This window comes from Cryptomeria japonica, chromosome 5 (assembly GCF_030272615.1).
Source record: "Cryptomeria japonica chromosome 5, Sugi_1.0, whole genome shotgun sequence".
In the NCBI taxonomy this organism is placed as follows: domain Eukaryota; kingdom Viridiplantae; phylum Streptophyta; class Pinopsida; order Cupressales; family Cupressaceae; genus Cryptomeria; species Cryptomeria japonica.
The window spans coordinates 226,422,655-226,441,727 of NC_081409.1; the positions used below are offsets into that span (position 1 = coordinate 226,422,655).

The window sequence follows — 19,073 nt, forward strand, 5'->3', positions numbered from 1 at the left end:
TGATTGGGCGTTGGGACATATGCTTCCTCTTGAGATTCATCGTTCTGAAAATCTCACCTTTCTCGGCTCCCTCCCTCCATATCGACTCTGTGATTTACGAGGGAGATTCTTGACCTCCAAAATTTAATTTCTATCATTGCTACTACGTCGCCATTAGGCCTCTTCTGCCCTACGAATCCCCATTGCCCAGGACTCTCAAGCCACAATTGAAGCGTCCAATTTGATTCAGTTGGGTATTTGCTGAAGTTAAAATGAGTTTTTTCAGTCTGTTGCTGTTGTTGTGTGTTGTGATGTTGGTGAAAGCCAACTACACTTCTCTAAGAATGAGCAATCACCACTACCATAACTATAGAGAGGCCTTGTCAAAGGCCATCCTTTTCTTTGAAGGCCAGCGCTCTGGGAAGCTCCCTGCCAATCAACGCATTGAGTGGAGAAGAGACTCTGGTCTTTCTGATGGTGCTTCTGCCCATGTATGATGTCCTGTTTTTGCTTTCTTGTTTTTCAGTTTATGTTTTCCTTCTTCTGTAAATGTGATGACTGCTAATCCCTGGCCTTGCAATGCAGGTGGACCTGACAGGAGGTTACCATGATGCGGGACATAATGTCAAGTTTGGGTTTCCAATGGCCTTCACAACCACAATTTTGCCTTGGGGTGTTTTGGAGTTTGGTGGATTCATGGGCAGTGATCTCTCCAATGCAAAGACTGCCATACGCTGGGCCACAGATTATCTTGTCAAGACTACTTCTCACCTAGGCACCATATATGTTCAGGTACAACATGTGAATGCTTTCAGTCATGATGATGTATTTCTATCTCTAGGGTTTATACATTATTGAGGCTTGACTGAAATTATCTAGGTTGGGGATCCTAACAATGACCACAAATGCTGGGAGAGGCCAGAGGATATGGACACTGCCAGAACTGCTTATAAAATTGACAGCCAAAACCCTGGCTCAGATGTGGCTGCCGAAACAGCTGCAGCACTTGCAGCTGCATTCCTAGTGTTTCGTAAAACAGACCCCTCCTACTCCAAGAGACTCATTCATGCTTCCATGATGGTAACTTTTTGGCAGCAGCTTGAAAGATTTAAGAAATACTGTTTCTTGTCCAGTAACTCATAAAACTCTCTTTTAGGTATTTGATTTCGCTGATAAGCACAGAGGATCTTACATCAACGCACTTAAGTCTGCAATCTGTCCATTCTATTGCTCTTATTCTGGGTATTTGGTAAAGAAACTAAATGTGGTATGCATTTCTTTAAGATTATATTATAGTAAAATGTTAGGGTTGAATTGATTTTGTGGGGCATTGTCTTAGGATGAACTGCTATGGGGAGCTGCATGGTTGCACAAGGCAACTAAAAATGCCGAATATTTGAACTACATTCAAGCAAACGGCCAGAGTTTAGGAGCTGATGAATCAGACAATCTATTTGGGTGATTCAATAAAAATGTTGGTGCCCGAGTGCTTTTATCAAAGGTATAATAACTTTAAGTGTGGGTACTGATAAATTTCAGTTTTTTCATTGTGGTTACTGATAAACTTCGCTTTTTTTTAATTTTTCTTTATCTTCTTATTGATTCACTTTTTTGTCTTACAGTATTGAAGATGAAGCTTTTCGAGTGGATGTTTTACTACAAAATGCTTTGAATTGACTGCAAGTAGGTATGCTTTGTACTGTGCAGGAGTTCCTGGTAGATAAATGCAGTCTCTTCGAGACTTCAAAAGTCTTGCTGACAAATATGTCTGTGCTATCCTGCCTAGATCTAAATACAAACCAGGTAGGTGAAAATTAATTTATTTGAATGCACGCTACTCTTGTGATTGAACTTATAAACCTAACACTAGTGTGCATGTTTGAACAGGAGGACTACTCTACTTATTACCTGAAGTTAATCTGCAGTAAGTAACATCTGCATCCTTCGTACTTTTGAACTATGCAAAATACCTCAGCTCCTCCAAACAACTAGTGTCTTGTTGGGGGGGTGACAGTGACTCCTCGCAAGATTAGAGCAATAGCAAGGCGCCAGGTATGTAGAACAGTTACTGAAAACAATAACGAAGTGTCAAAACTATAATTATGATTGAAATAATAGTTAAAAAGTCATTTTTTGAACTCTTTTTAACCCCGTTTTCTAAACATTTTAGTAAGTGTCAATGCCCATGCTTTTTAGCTTACAACCCAGGTATTATTCTGAGGAATTTTATGTTGTGGCAGGTGGACTATATACTGGGTTCCAATCCTCTGGAGATGTCATACATGGTTGGGTATGGTTCCAAGTACCCACAACGAATTCACCACAGAAGCTCATCTCTGCCTTCAGTTGCCCAACACCCACAGGCCATTGGGTGCATTCCGGGCTTCCAATTCTTGAATAGCAATGCCTCTAATCCAAATCTTTTGGTCGGAGCAGTTGTGGGTGGCCCAGATGCCAATTATCACTTTCCAGATGACAGACATGATTATCAACACTCTGAACCTACAACCTATATCAATGCTCCATTACTTGGCTCTCTGGCTTACTTGGCCCATTCTACTCGCTCTTAGACAGATTAATTACTCTCTATCAATAATATGATCAATAGACTGAGAATTTAATAAATGTAAGCTTAGCCTATTGTGAGGATGGCCCAAAGTTGGAGCCTTAGTCCACCATAAGCTTATGCTGTGCTTTTTTGGTGGGCGAATAAACAATAATGGTTCTGAACCATGATAAAGATTTTTGAGATTAGTGTAAGCTCTGGGGAATGATATTTGGCCTCCCATTTTTTTAATGTGTATATTTTTTTTCCGCTGCCAATCTCAGGAAATTTGAATGTGTTCGTGACAATTAAAAACTGTAATGAGTATTCTGTTCGAAGGAAACAGATTTTATCTCTAGTTCGTCAACTAATAACTGATTCTTAAACGCAAAGCCCGCTGCAATCAACTAAAAACTGATCCTGGAGAACAATTTTCCGTCTGTACTTAAAACATAAATGCAAATGTTATCTGTTTAGAGATCTAAAATTTGACGGTACTAAATGATTAAAACATAAATGATTGCAAGTTTTCAAACTGCAAAGAAATTTTTCTCGAGATTCGTAACTCTTGAACGGGATGGTCTGCATGCATTCCAAACGTTTTGGATTAAATTTATACGTTAGACTGCTACTTTTGTTTACCCCTTAAAACATATTTGATTATTTTGTTTAAAAAATATATGTAAAATACTGTAAATATAAAATCAATGTAGAAAAAGTAATCTTTAAGTAATGAGTAATGGAATTATTTGTTGTTTTTATTTAAAAATCAAGATAGAGATCAGTGTACAGCAAATGTACAGCATGTCTCATAAAAATAAAATAAAAAATCAAAATAATAAACATAAAATTAAAATAATAAATAAAATAAATAAAAAAATTGCTATTTTAAAATTACTTAATTAAAATAATAAATAAAATAAATTAAAAAATTGCTATTTTAAAATTACTTCTATCTTTCAGCACAATAAAAGATAAAATTTAGTGTAAATGCAACAATTTCAAGTGTAATACAAATTTAACTTATTAATTTGTCTATTTAATCAGTCTATTTCAAGTAACATCTAATTATGTAGTTTTATTAATAATTGAATTAAAAAACACATTTTGAAAACAACGGCCTTGCCTCAAAACTTTTAACAGTGTCTATCAGAGCCATGGCAACCGAGAACCTTTCTTTTGATGCATTGCACTATTCAAACCGAAGGTTTCCGAGCAAGTGGGCTCTTCAAAGAAACTCTTCTAGTCTTCAGAAATCTCAGAGAAAAGAGCTAGAATCAAAACAACTAGTCGGGTCTTCAGAATACCACGAGCTTCCAGAATCATCACAAGGATCAAGGGTTCCATATTCAGAACAACTAGAACCATTTCTGAACTAGATTTCATTCACGCCTTCATCCAAAGAGTTTAGTCTTCCCTCGTCGTTTTGTTGTTATCCAACAAGCCTCTAAGCACCAAAGTTTAGATTCTTGGGCCAAGAAAATAGCAACAAGCGTAAATAGTATCCCTATTCCTCCAAAGAAACAGATCTTCGTTTCACCCAAGCAAGCCTTGTCATATCATCACTAGACTCATCATCATCCCTCGCAAGCCCGACCTGTAGCTTCATCCATGCGACCCTTATTCAGGGGTCAGAGGGCTCCGAGTTACAAAAACCCTTTCCCCCCATGGCAAATCCCTCCCTTTGACAATAAGGTTCAAAAATGGAATAGGAAATCCATGGGAAGCAAGTTGTTTGTGCTACCCTCAAACTCTTTAAATCCTACGATTACTCGATTCAAAGAAAATGCCTTCTTCACGCAATGGTGGGGTAGTGGAGGGAATAGCAAAGAGATTATTGCCTGGTGGACTTCTTCCTTCCCGGGTTTGATCTCAGCCAGACTGTTACAAAATGATTTTTTCTTCCTAGAATGTGTGGACTCAACACTGAAGAATGCAATCTTAAGTGGCAGTCTGTTATTCTTTCAAGGCCCGACCTTTCACTTCTTCGATTGGAATCCAGGCTTTGATCTGATGAATCATAGATTTGAGAAAACTCCAATCTGGCTTTCTTTAGTGGGTCTCCCATCTGATTTCTGGTGCTCGGAGGCTCTTTTGAGGATTGGTGATGCTTTAGGATCTCTAGTTGGGACTGAGGCAGACTTTCTGAATGGTCTCAAAGGGGATGTAGCTAACATATATGTTGAGATTGACCTTAAGAAATATTTTTATAGCAAATTAGAAATCATTTCAGAAGTAGGTAGATGGAAACAAAAAATGCTAAGATTGGGAAAGGAAATCCCTAGCAAATGTGTCCTCTAAAATCAAATAGTTAAAAATTGTTCACTGGTAGCCACCATGGGAGCTATGAACTCAATACATCCAACACCAGAGCCAAGCATTGATGGATTAGATCTATAGAGGGTGGACAAGCAAATGGTAAGTCTTTCGAGCCCACCTGTATTGGATGTTGCCTTGGCAAACAAGGATACTCCTTTGCAGTAAGAAAACAGAGACTTGGCTCCTTGGCCTGTATGTCCTGCTCCAGTAGACTCTTAGTAGCTTCACACCCTAGGACTAAATTGACTTCGAAGAGAGAAGTCAGGTAAGTTGATCCAATTCCTTTCAGGTCAGGGATCTCAGCCTCTTCCAACACCTCCTTTAAGATGTCTCCGCCTCATTTTATCTCCGATTGTCAAGATCCAACCCCATAAGGCAGCCAGGAGATTGTTTGGACAGAAGAAAACTCCCTCTCTGAGCAGAGGTGCCTTCAATATTTTCTCTCAACATCCTGCAAAGGTTCCCAAAAGAAAGAATAAACTTAGGTGAAAGAGACCAAGACGAGTTCCAATGCAAAGGTAAACCCATGCATCTTGCTAACATCTTACGGGAAGAGGAAGTTATTGCCAAAGACATTAAAGCAAATTTAGAGGAGGAAGATGAGCCACATCTATCTAAAGTTGAGACCTCTCCCTCTTCAAAAATCTTTCCAATAAAACAATATTTTAATCTACTAGTGGAGATCCCTTATCTACTCCTGTTGTCATCCCCTTTAATGCCACGAGACCTAGATTTGACCATGGATCAGAATGCCCAAAAAATCTTCTAGGAATTCATGAAAGAGGATGAAGACTTGGACGTAGTCTTAGATACTCCCCTAGTAGTATTGTATTCTCAGAACAAGGAGAAAAGGAAACTAGGTTTGCAACAGAACCTAGAGGGTTTGGAGAAACCAGACTTCGGCTTTTCCCCCCCTAAAAGGGTCACAGATCCCTCATTGAAGCTAGAGCACAAGATGGAGTTGTGGAGAATCAATCAAAACTACCAAACCTTTGGAAAGTAGGGAAGGGAATCCCCCTTCTTGAACAACAATGAAAATCCTATCTTCGAATATTAGGGGACTCAATTCCCCTAACAAATAGAGGGCGATCAAAAGAAGGATTCTTTTGGTCAATGCAGATATCATTCTCTTGCAAGAAACTAAATTGGATTGTTAGCAAGAAGCCTCTTTTGGTAATGAAATTATCTCCTTGTTCCATGCATCAATTCAATTTATAATGGCCTTAGAAGGGGCTTCTGGGGTCCTAATGATTATCTAGAAGCGTTCTCAAGTTCAAGTGGAGGGCATTGTTTCTAGCAGAAATTGGCTGCTAACCAAAATCACTCATCTTCAGTCAAATACTTCCTTTTTTGTCATCAAAACTTATGGTCCAGTGTCCTCACTCAAAAATTGACTTTTATGGCTTTCTTTAGATGGAGTCATATCTCAATTGGTCAATGAAAAACTCATCATAGGAGGTGACTTTAATGCCATTAGGAAAGCATCAGACAAAAGGGGAGGCATCATCTGCTTAGGTGGATCTTAGCAGGATTTTAATGATTGGATTGATAGGAATGGATTATTAGAAATAGATTCAGGGGACTCTTTTACATGGACAAATAGAAGGAAAGGCTTCAGCAATATTGCAGAAAAAATTGACAAATTCTTATGGCAGGGTGATCTCTGTTCTTTTGCTTTTTCCCTTGCCTGTGCTATGCTCCCCTACTCAGGTTCAGACCACTTTCCTATTTTTCTTTCACTTCAAGGTAGCCAAGTCACCTCCAGATCTCCATTTAGGTTTGAGAATATGTGGATGAAAGAACCAAATTTTCTAGCCTTGATTGAAAATTGGTGGAAGGAAGAAGTATTTGAAGGATCAAAACTCTTTTGCTTTATTTCAAAGTTGAAATTAGTAAAGCATAAATTGCTACAATGGAACGCCCACCACTTTAATACTTTTTTGCAATCCAAAAATCTTTGGAAGAGCGATTGGGATCTCTAAATGACAAGATCATCTCGATGGGTATGGATCAAGAAAAGAACCTCCTTTTGGAATATGAGGATATCCTTTCAAAAGAAGGAATCTTTTGGAAACAAAATTCTAGAGAGAATTGGCTCATAATGGGGGATAAAAACACCGAGTTCTTCCATAATGTTACAAAGCTTCGAAGGAGCAAGAATTGGATCTCAAAACTAGAGATAAAGAAAAATCAAACCATAGAGGACCTTGAAGAGATTAAGAAAGAGATCATCTCTTATTACTTCAACCTATTAAACAATACTGAAGGCTCTCAATTGACTGAACAGGAAAAGTTTCTGGAAGTGATCCCTAAGATTATAACAGATGACCAAAATCAGAAACTAAATGAGAAAATCAATCTGGAGGAAGTATTTCAAGCTCTAAACCAGCTTCCCTCTGGAAAGGCTCTTGGTCTGGATGGTTTCCCTACCGATTTTTTCAAAAATTGTTGGAACTTATTGGGTCAACAACTTATTGAAGCTTTAGAATGCAAAAGATCAGGTAAAATACTCAAAGAAATCAATAACACGTTTATTGCCCTCATTCCAAAAAAAGAGAAAGCAACAAATCTAGGAGACTTTAGACCCATCTCTCTATGTAACACAATTTATAGAATCCTTTCAAAAGTCATGACAAACATAATGAAGCCTCTCATGGATAGAATTATATCACAAAAATAGATAGGATTTGTTCCAGGCCACTCAATTCTTGATTGGGTTATTGTGGCGCAAGAAGCAATCCACACTCTTCAAAGAACAAATAGACTAGACATGATAATTAAGTTAGACATTTCAAAAGCTTATGATAATGTAGATTGGCACTTCCTTTGCAAAATATTGCAAGCCTTTGGCTTTGCCAAACAATGGATCAACTAGGTCTATGAATGCATCTCTACACTAAAATTTTCAATTCTCATAAATGGAAAGCCAACAAGATTCTTCTCTTCCTCTAGGGGCATTCAGCAAGGAGACCCTATATCTCCTTTCCTCTACATCATAATGGGGGAAGCTTTAGGAAGGGCAATTAAAAAAAGACAAGTTAATAATCTACTAGAGGGAATCAAGGTAACCACAAATTTTGGAGTCACTCATCAATAGTTTGATGATGACAACCTCCTCTTGGGTGCAGCTAGAGTATAGGAAGCATCTCATCTAAACCTACTATTAGAATCTTTTGGAAAGGCCTCAGGACAAATAAGAAACAAAGAAAAATTCAAAGTTTTTTTTTTCCACTCCAAAAATCCTGGATTGCAGAGCAGGAACTCTCCCATGTATACATCTAAGCATCCCAATAGATCGAGGACTAAGGAATACCAAATTCTGGGACCCTCTAAAGTTAAAAATGGAACAAAACTCAAAATCCTCGAAGGGGAAGTGGCTATCATGGGCTGGAAGACTCATTGTGATTCAAGGAGTGATCTTGGCCCTACCTACCTACTTATTATCCATCTTATCTCTAGCAGCTAGTGCAAATTCCTTCATTATTAAGAAGATGAGATTTTTTTTTGGCAAAACATTGAGGAAAAGCAAAAAGTTGCCTTAATTTCTTGGGATAAAATAATCAAACCCAAGACAATGGGGGGTTTAGGTATAAAGGATCTAAAATTGCAAAACAAAGTCCTAGGGGCAAAACTAGTTTGGAAGTTTATTAAAAACCCTAACTCAACATGGGTTAGAATGTTGGCATCTAAATTTTTATTAGATGCCAACATGGGTCAGAGTCAATCTCTTGGGATATCCATGATGGTTCATCTAGCTTTTTCTGGGATGACTCATGGGGAAGATATCCCTCCGTTGCTACTTCTCTCAATCTTCCAATAGCAGGGTCATTGAGTTAGTGACTACATAGCAATGGATAGCACATTGAATATTCAAAGTTGGAGGTGGAAACCGATGGTAGGATTGCAAATCCTACGAGAAGAATTAGAACAACTTTTAGACCACTTAAAAGAAAGAAATATCAACCCTAGAAGAGGGAAAGCTACTCTAGTTTGAGCAGCCTCCAAAACAGGGCAGTATAATTCTAAAGATGGCTACAAAGTCCTAGTCAGTAATTCTAATCAAGAAAAATAGGATATACCAACTAAGCTATTTTGGAGCAGTAAGACCATCCCAAAAGAAGGGATTTTTGCATGGTTAGCATTCCCCCAAAAAATATTATTGGAACTAAGTGTGGGTACTGATAAATTTCAAGGTTTTTTTAGTTGTAGTTACCAATAAACTTCACTTTTTAAATTTTTTCTTATCTTCTTATTGATTCAATTTTTTTTTTGATTCAATTTTTTTTTGTCTTACACTATTGAAGATGAAGCTTTTAGAGTGGATGTTTTACTACAAAATGCTTTGGATTGACTGCAAATAGGTATGCTTGGATCTAAAGACACACCAGGTAGGTGAAAAATTACTTTTTTGAATGCCCGCCACTCTTGTGATTGGCACCTCAAAACCTAACACTAGTGTGCATGTTTGAACAGGAGGGCTTCTCTACTTATTACCTGAAGTTAATCTGCAGTATGTAATTTTGACTATGCAAAATACCTCAGCTCCTCCAAACAACTAGTGTCTTGTGGGGGGGTGACAGTGACGTCTGCATCCTTCGTAAGATGGGAGCAATAGCAAAGCGCCAGGTATGTAGAACAGTTACTGAAAAGAATAGCGAAGTGTCAAAACTATAGTCATGATGGAAATAATAGTTAAAAGTCATTTTGAAACTCTTTTAAACCCTGTTTTCTAAAGATTTTAGTAAGTGTCAGTGTCCATGCTTTTTAGCTTACAACCCAGATATTATTCTGAGGATTTTTATGTTGTGGCAGGTGGACTATATACTGGGTTCCAATCCTCTGGATATGTCATACATGGTTGGGTATGGTTCCAAATACCCACAGCGATTATAAGCATATTTTAGAATTAACTTTTGAACCGTATTTGACATATTTTTTAATGTGTATATTTTAGATTTAACATAACTCTTTTTGAACGACTTACTATCGGCTGCCAATCTCAGTAAATTTGAATGTGTTCGCGTGACAATTCACAAATTTTATCTCTAGTTCATAACTCTTTTATGAACTAAAAACAGATTTCTCATCAAACCAAAACTTATTCTGCAGAACAATTTTACGCTTAAAACACAAATGCCAATGTTATCTGTTTAAAAATTGTACTCAATGACTAAAAGATTTAAAATTTGACGGTACTAAATGATTAAAACATAAATTATTGCAAGGAACTCTTGTACGGGATGGTCTGCATGCATTCCAAGCGTTTTGGATCAAATATATACCGTAGACTGTTACTTTAGTTTACTCCTTTAAACACATTTGATTATTTTATTTCAAAAATATATGTAAAATATGTAGAAAATTGTAAATAACAACTACGACTAATAGAATTATTTGTTGTTTCTATTTAAAAATCAAGATAGAGATCAGTGTATAGCAAATGTACAACAAATCTCATAAAAATAAAATAAAAAATCTTACTTTCTAAATAATTAGCAAACTAATAAAAATAAAATTAAAGTAATAAATAAAACAAATAAGAAAATTAGTTGCCATAATAAAATTGCTTCATCTATCAACATAATAAAAGATAAAATAAAATGTGTCTATCTATCAGCACAAAAAAAAGTAAAATTTATCATTGTAAATGTAGTAGTTTCAAGTGTAATAAAAATTAAACTTATAAAATTGTTTATTTAATTAGTCTATTTCAAGTCACTGCTAATTAAATAGTTTTGTTCAAGTTTAATTATTTCAATTTTTAATTTATTAATAATTAAATTAAAAATATTTTATTGTTTTTTTAATCTATATTATCTTCACTAATTCTATAAATAAATGCTCTAATTTCTTAGTTGTGAAGTTCAATTAATCAATTTTTTGTTTTCAAAATAAACTTCGATTTGTATTTTTATTGTAGAAATGATTTATCTAAAATATGATTGGTTTAGAAAAAATGGTGTCATAGGAGCAAATTTTTAGGATTGATAGTATTTTTAGGTTTTGTGAGAATAATATTTTTTATTTATTTACAATATTGTAAATAGAGTGATATTTTTATATAAATATATAAGTTTTGATAATTTTTATTTCTAAAAAATATGGTTAAGAAATCAAATATAAGAATTTGAATTACACTATTAAAATTAAATTGAATAAAAATTTATACACATATTTCTATTATAAACCAAATATTTCTTTCAACAACCATGAGCACCCTAAAAGCAAAGTGATTTTGCAAATTAAAATAAAATAATATAGTAAATTGAATTTGTCTTTAAATGAGTAGAATATAATGAAGTAAATTATATTTGTGGTATAAATTATCTTTGTGTAATTTGTAAGTTACTTTTCTTCACTTTGTTTGATGATCAGATATATCAATAGTTAGTCATGCAACCATATATATTTGTGTTTAGTTGGTCAAATGTGTAAGTAATTTATATTGGCAACCTAAGATTATATCATATATCATTTGTCAATGTCTCTATAGATGAAAGCATTGCAAAAAAATAGGTAGGGAAAGAAAAAAGTAAAATGGCATTGTATGCAAATTTTACCAATTCATTTTGTCCCCGCCTTAATACACATGTGAATGGTAAGATGGTCTTATACATTTTGAGATATGTAGCATTAAAAACATGCATGAAAAGTAAATATCTCAAATGAAACAATGTACTTGTAAGGATAAGACCTTGTATATATTTACTATATATTAGGTAAGTCTCTATAAGCTCTTATAATCATATGCACATTTGAACATAGGAACATTAGTTATAAGATATGCCTATATAGTTGTCCTACTTATAGGATAAATTGAACTATCTAAAGATGGAAATAGTACCCTAATATAAACTAATCATATAGTCATGATTAGATGGAAATAGTACCCTAATAGCTAGAAACCACTTGCAAAATATATTGGTTAGAGGTAAGCCATAAAAAACCCAAGGTGATTTTGATGAGGGTAAATCAGAAGATTGAAGTAGCACACTAAAGCCCAGTTAAGAACAAGTTGTATAAGCATTGCAAATGGCTACCTAGTAAGGCTTTAAGTCAGAATCCATCTTGTCTAGATTACGAGGGGATATTCAATTAATTAGTATATGTAGTCAAAATTAAGGAGGATTTCATTGGCATTACTTTCTCCTATCCACCTACCTAGAGGCTCCATACTATCAAATGGAGCAATTAATATAAAAGTTTCTATATCTGCCAACATTTATATCAGAAACATCCTGCATTGATCTCAAGTCAATAGTCTTAATATGTGCTTTGAATACGTAAAACTGACAAGAGAACGCAAGGGTATCAAGGAGTAAAGCTGAAACCAAGATAAGGTAGCGGTAATTTTGAGCTTTTGGAGATGGTGTATTGAGAGAACACCTGTGGTAACCATCCCGAATACAACATCCTGTGGGATTTCATGGAAAATACAAAAAAACAACTGTCCCATTTACATGGTTGCCCAATTTACGTGGTTTTTGAGGATATTGAGCTTCATCTTGATGTTTCAAGGCATAAAATATATGCCTTCTATGGGACTGGTCTCTCACAATCATGTAGTTTTTACCATAAAAGTTAGAAAAAAATAACCCTAAAGAAGTTGAATATTCCAGTATGGCATTCAGATCAAGTGCATATCCTCCAGAAATTACTATAACTGCTAGAATTTTTTAGCTCCTCAATCTACAAGTTAAGTTTCCTTCTTTCCCCCTATGCATCTTTTAAATAAAGCACTTAAGGATTTTTTAAATATGTTTCTTAGAAGATCTAGAAGTTAAACCCCAGAAAATGCTAAAGGATAAATAATGCATTAAGTTGGTAAAGATTTGTTCAATTTTGGGTGGTCGAGTGGATGTTCAAAACCCAAATATCTTAAGTTTTTAACTTCATTTTAAAAACAAATATTTTTGAAAGCTGTACTAATGGATGGAATGTCCTGACCGATTACCTCAGATTTTTAGTTTCACTTTTCACATAGAAATTTTGAAAACATTAGTGATGAGTCGGATGTACTGACACAAACCCTGTAGATTCTTTGTTTTCACATAGATATTTTAAGAAAGCTCTCTAATATTCTATTGGAATAGTATTTTTTTAGGGTCGTATGTTTGCAATCACATTCTAATTATAACACTAAGCATTTGTAAGCTGGTCAAAATTTTAAAGCATCTGAAAACTCGAGAAGCTATTGTAGCAATTTAAGTTTTCTTGAAATTTCTAAATCTAAATTCTCACACAAAAGAATAAAGCCTAAATTTTCAGATGCATTTGTACCTCTCTACCACATTATAGTTAGTTTTCATTATTATGTGGTTATTATTGGTCTGAAATATAAAATAATAAAACCCTAAGTGTTCAGAGCCCTTTGTGCCTCTTTGCCATTGTAAAATAGGGGGCTCTAGGATTCACAGCTTTATGTGCACAATACGAAGACTAGATACGAGGGCACTGAGCGGTACTATTGTTTTTTAAAGGAAAAATTATTTTAGAAAAGCATGTGAAATCTTTGAAGAACTCTTTTGCTTGAAAAAATGAGTGGTTAGGGTTTCAATTGGAACAATTTCGTATAACACATTTCACTTTCAAGTTTCTATACCTTTTAATTCATATGGTCTATTTCTATAATTAGATTTTAGCATGGCTAAAACAATTTTAACTGCAAGATTTATGACGAAATATTGTTCTCATTTTTACCAGTGAGGATGTTGGTTGTGAGCTTTGGAGTTTTCTGGATTTTGTAGATCTGTACCTTGCCCCTCTTTTGGTACAGGCTGGGGGATGCTAGAAAATTTTGTGGTGTTTGGTTGTACACCTGCCTATTGGATCCATTTTGTCCATATCCTATAATCCTGGCAGCCCATGAAATAAATGTAAGGACAAGACATACGTTTCTCCCAATTTGGCAGGGTATTTTTAGAAAATAGGAGATTAGGCAAAGTACAAGCTAGGAATGGGTATTCCAGAATGTCCAGTGTTCAAAATTCAAATATTCTACTGCCACTTAAGATTCTACTATACAAATATTTTTAGGTAGAATATTTTCTAGAAATATTGACGGAGTGTGAAATTTTAAAATGTCAAAATATTTTCGTGCCATGTCCCATACCTCATTTTGTGTTAGAATTATATTAAACTCCAAATTAAATTTTAATTGCTATTGTTTTATGCAATTTGAAATTACTTTTGGAGATGTACTTGTTATGTGATTATCTGGTTTTTGTTTTGATATTCATGTTTATTAGATATATTAATGTACAACATCTTTCCTAGATTAATATTTATGTTTTATGAGATTTATCTTTATGTCATACACATCCTAGTTGGTTGCTCAAGACCTTGCTTGTGACTAGTTCCATGCATTTAGGAAGTCATTTATATTCTGTGTTCTACATAAAATACCTAAAAAAATTGTCAAAACAACGTTTAAATGATACACCTCTTCCATGTGGTGTGCAATGGGTCTTGGCATTTTTTTTCTTGATCACATATTGCATTTGGAATCTCATTTTGGACAAAATTTGGGATACGACACATATATTACTTTTCTAGCTTCAAAATCAGATATATACATTCTTCTAAGATTAATGTTGACATACCCCATACCCCAAGGTAGAAGAAGTATCTGCTAGAGTAATATGCCTTCGTAATTGCCTTCTCTCTATTGTTAGACTATCCTTGGACTATCCTATAGCTTTCATAATTGTTTGTGAAGTTGAGAAGATCATTTGAATCCATAGATGCTATGTAGACTCCCAAGTTCATTTTGTTGTTAATCTTTGCATTGAAAGTATCTATCTAGTATAATTGGCAGTTTCTATGAGGAGATCCATGACTAATTATAGATAATTTTGAAGAAAATACTACTGAATCATCGTTATAAGGTATGACTCCTGCATCCAATGCAGTTGGCCTTTCTGAATTTTAATGATTCTCTCTAAATCTTCCATATTTTAGTGTAAGAGTTGCTTCAATCTCATCTAAATCTAGGGCTATTGTTTCCATACAAAAATGAAAGTAATTATTACTATATTGTTTGTGTGGCTACATTTTAGAAGTGTTCGTCATTATGTCCTTTCTCTGATCAATATCTAGGGGAATACTCCATGAAAGAACTAATTTCTTCTTTTAGGTCTGCAAACAACTCAAAACAACCACACAACCGACCTTGTACTCCTATGCACGAGCTTCATTGCTCTGCAACACTTGTTTTATCTACCAAAGAATTTAATAGTAATTTAAATTTTTTTAATTGTGGTTGTCTATAATTTTGTTTACAAAAATATGTTAATTAAAATGTAGATATTGTTTCTTGAAAAGAAATGAAAATCCTTATCCTTTCATTCTGATATCTTATATAAATTAAAAAAGTGTAAATTTTTTGGAAACAATAATAAATCGGTAATATATGTAAAAAAATAAATTTCTAATAAAAAATATTGTTTCTAGTTATAATAAAAAATTATTCTAAAAATTCATATTAAAATATTATAAAAATAGAAACAACTCTATCCTACCATTTTAAAATATTCTAAATAAATTTGTATTTTTATAATAAACATTCTAAAATAATATATATGGGTTTAAAAATTATAATCCTATATAATATGTATTACCTAATATATCATTTTATGGTGAATTAATAATTTGAAGTATCATATATATGGTCTAAAAGTGAAAAAATGGGCATATAGACCATCAAATTCTAGATTTGGTGGAGTCTAATTGAGAAAGTCCATCAAATAAAGGATTTGTAACCTTTTATTATTTGACCTTTCTAGTAAAGTCGTATTGATGTACATTGTGTGGTTGAAAACACAACCTACATGCATCATGGAAAGTGCGACAATGAGTTCTCCCTATTACCCAACCTTGTCTTCCCTGAACAAGTGTTGTATTCTCAAGGATTACTTTTATTTGTTTCTTCAAATATGGTATAATGGTGTTTGTTGATTTTATTATTTTTTCATCCACCCTCCATATCACAATCTCCCAACCAATTTGATCACAATCTTTCAACCAATAATTTGATCAAGCAGTCATTGATATCTCATCTAATCCACACCATTGATCAACCCAATCTCAAACCTAAGAATTTTCCCATTCTTATGCCATTTTCAAGGGTTAATTACTAGCATTTTCACCTTGGTATGCAATGGGTATGCCGAAGAGGTGTCCAAGGTCAAATAGAAAAAAAAATTAGTCTATTTATTGCATGCATTTAAGGAGTACATTAATATCAAGCTCCATTACCAATATGGTCTATGCTTCTATTGTGTTTGTAATGGGGAGAGGAGAGAGAGGGGAAGAGAGAGAGAGAGAGAGATAGAAAGAGGGATAAATAGTGGGGAAGAGTTAGAGGAGACAAATAGAGATGGGTAAAGATATAGAGCTACATGATAGAGATAGAGAGGAAGAAAGAGATGGAGTTGGAGAGAGAGAGAGAGAGAGAGAGAGAGAGAGAGAGAGAGAGAGAGAGAGAGAGAGAGTTGGAAGAGATAGATATCTAGAGATAGAGAGAGAGATGGAGGGATATGAAATGATCAAAGTAAGGATATGGGGAGAGATAGAGGGGGGAGGTAAAGGGAGAGAGAGAAGATGAGGGGTAGAGGGATAGGGAGAAGAGGGGACAAAGGGAGAGATATAAGGAGGGTAGGGAGAATGATAAGTAGGGAGGAACAGATATCTATAACTTGGGAGAGAGAGGGCGAGGTAGAAAGATGGAGACAATGAGAGAGAGGGCGAGGTAGAAAGATGGAGATAATGAGAGAGAGGGAGATAAAGAGAGAAAGATAAAGATATGGTTAGAGAGGGATGTAGAAAGAGAAAGAGAGGAGGTGATAGAGAAGTAATAAGGAGAGGAGAGATGGAGAGAGAAATAGAGATAGAAAGGGAGAAATATGGATTGTTTGTGTGTGTCAATGAGAGAGATAAAGATAGAGATAGGGAGCGAGAAACATGGCACGCACACGCGTGTGTGTGTGTGTGTGTGTGTGTGTGTGTGTGTGTGTGTGTGAGAGAGAGAGAGAGAGAGAGAGAGAGAGAGAGAGAGAGAGAGAGCATTATATTCAATTGTCTATCTCTACATTGTTTACAAATTTAATTATTAACCAAAATAAATATTATTTTTAGAATTATAAAATAATTATTAGAAACATAATCAAGAAATTGTTAAAAAGTTAAGAACATAAATATTTGATATAGTTAAAAATGATAAAATATATTTTAAAAATATTGTATGAACTAGGAAAAAAGTTCAAAATATAATTATTTTACAATATTCACTTTTTAAAAGAACTAAAATTATTATAAACTAAACTACTTCTAATATTTTTTATTTTAATTTCACAAAATATAATTATATAATTTTAAATTTAAATCTAAAATGTAAAACTAAAATAGAGTTTAAAAATGCGATATCAAAATATATAATATCTAAATAATAATTTAAAATAATAAATTAATAATAAATAAAAATAAACATAGTATACAATAAGCTTATTAAGTTAATATATATTTTTATAATATCTGTGAGATTTTGCCAAGATCTAGAGGCGATGGAAAGCACAAATAAGAGAGACAAAATATATGATAGGAATAAACTATATTCTATCAAGATGCAAAATATGATCAACTGGATCATTACAATATGTTGAATTGATTGCCCATACAAACAATGTAGATGAGCCTGCTTATATAGGCAAGGCCATATGGATATGTGAGCGCACAAACATGACATGTGGCTCAATAAGAAACAAGGGTAGTTAGGAAATAGGTGGGAATAGGTAGGAGAAAGAATAAAATATTCCACATGAGGTGGAATGTAACAACAAGATAAGATTGACACCATAAAAGGTGGAAATTCTACTACACACACTATCCCAATGTGGCACAAACACCCAAGTGTCTCATATCCAAACTACTATGAAATAAATTATCCTAAGTAAACTTAAGTACAATTATATGGAGATTTAAATACAAATGATAAAGAAATTAAACAGGACATAGATAACACAGGGATTTAACATGGTTCACCCAGAATGGGTTACGTCGAGCATACATAGCCATCCAATCTTTCTTATTATCCAACAAAAATAGTACATCAACCTTACAATGCCTTAAGCATCCCAACCACTTATAACATGTGTTTTTAGGGCGACAAACAAAGTCGACCTTTTTAGGGTTTTATTACAATGTCAGTTTTCATCAACGAAAAAATGGCAAAATAAAAATTTCTCGGGGGCTCCCGCCCCCGAAACCCTATCCACGGCCTAGCCCAGTCTTGAACCCCAGTGAGGATACGTGCTGAGTGTACAATACTTTGTTGATCAGTCACCACATTTCAAAAATCTCCCACTTGGAGACTAATCAAGCTCCACACCAAACAATCTCCCACTTGGAGACTGATACTACACGACACCATTGTACATGTAGCATCCACTAGATAAAACACTAGGACTTGACTGGAATAAATTCCACAATTATCAATCAAGAAGACCAATAGAAACTGATGAAGAAATCAACTTCTCATGTGGAACTAGCTTCGTGAACATATCGGCAGGATTCTCACTTGTGTGAATCTTCTCAAGCTGTAACTAACCGTCCTCCAAAATAGTCTAGATGAAGTGGTACCTGAGCTGAATGTGATTTGTCCTTGAATGAAAAGCAGAGTTCTTCGCAAGATGAATGACACTCTGGCTATTAGTATACAATGGGCTATCCTCTTGTGTCTGACCCAACTCCTCCAGAAAACATTGCAACCAAATCATCTCCTTGCTGGCTTCTGTAGCAGCAACATACTCAGTTTCAGTGGTTGAAAGTGCAACAACCTTTTGTAGCCTAGAAATCCAACTGACTGTAGTTCCCCCTATAGTAAAAACATACCCTGTAGTACTCCTCCATGAATCAATATCACCTGCTAGATCAAAGTCAACAAATCCACTCAGAGCAACATTAGATCCTTTGAAACATAATGCCTTCGTAGTAGTTCTTTTCAAATACCGAAGAATCCATTTCACAGCATTCCAATGTTCCATACCCGGATTACTCATAAACCTACTCACAACTCCCATTGCATGTGCAATATCTGGCCTTGTGCATACCATTGCATACATCAGACTGCCAATAGCTGATGATTATGGGATGTTAGACATTTTATTAACCTCTTCCTGTGCCTTTGGGCACATCTCCTTAGTCAATTTGAAATGACTAGCCAAAGGTGTACTAA

The 19,073-nt window shown here is 34.6% G+C and overlaps 1 pseudogene; it reads left to right on the plus strand.

Moving 5' to 3' along the window:
• The first annotated feature begins 323 nt into the window (after positions 1 to 323).
• On the plus strand, positions 324 to 2,549 carry LOC131056193 (endoglucanase 17-like; annotated as a pseudogene).
• Positions 2,550 to 19,073: the final 16,524 nt, after the last annotated feature.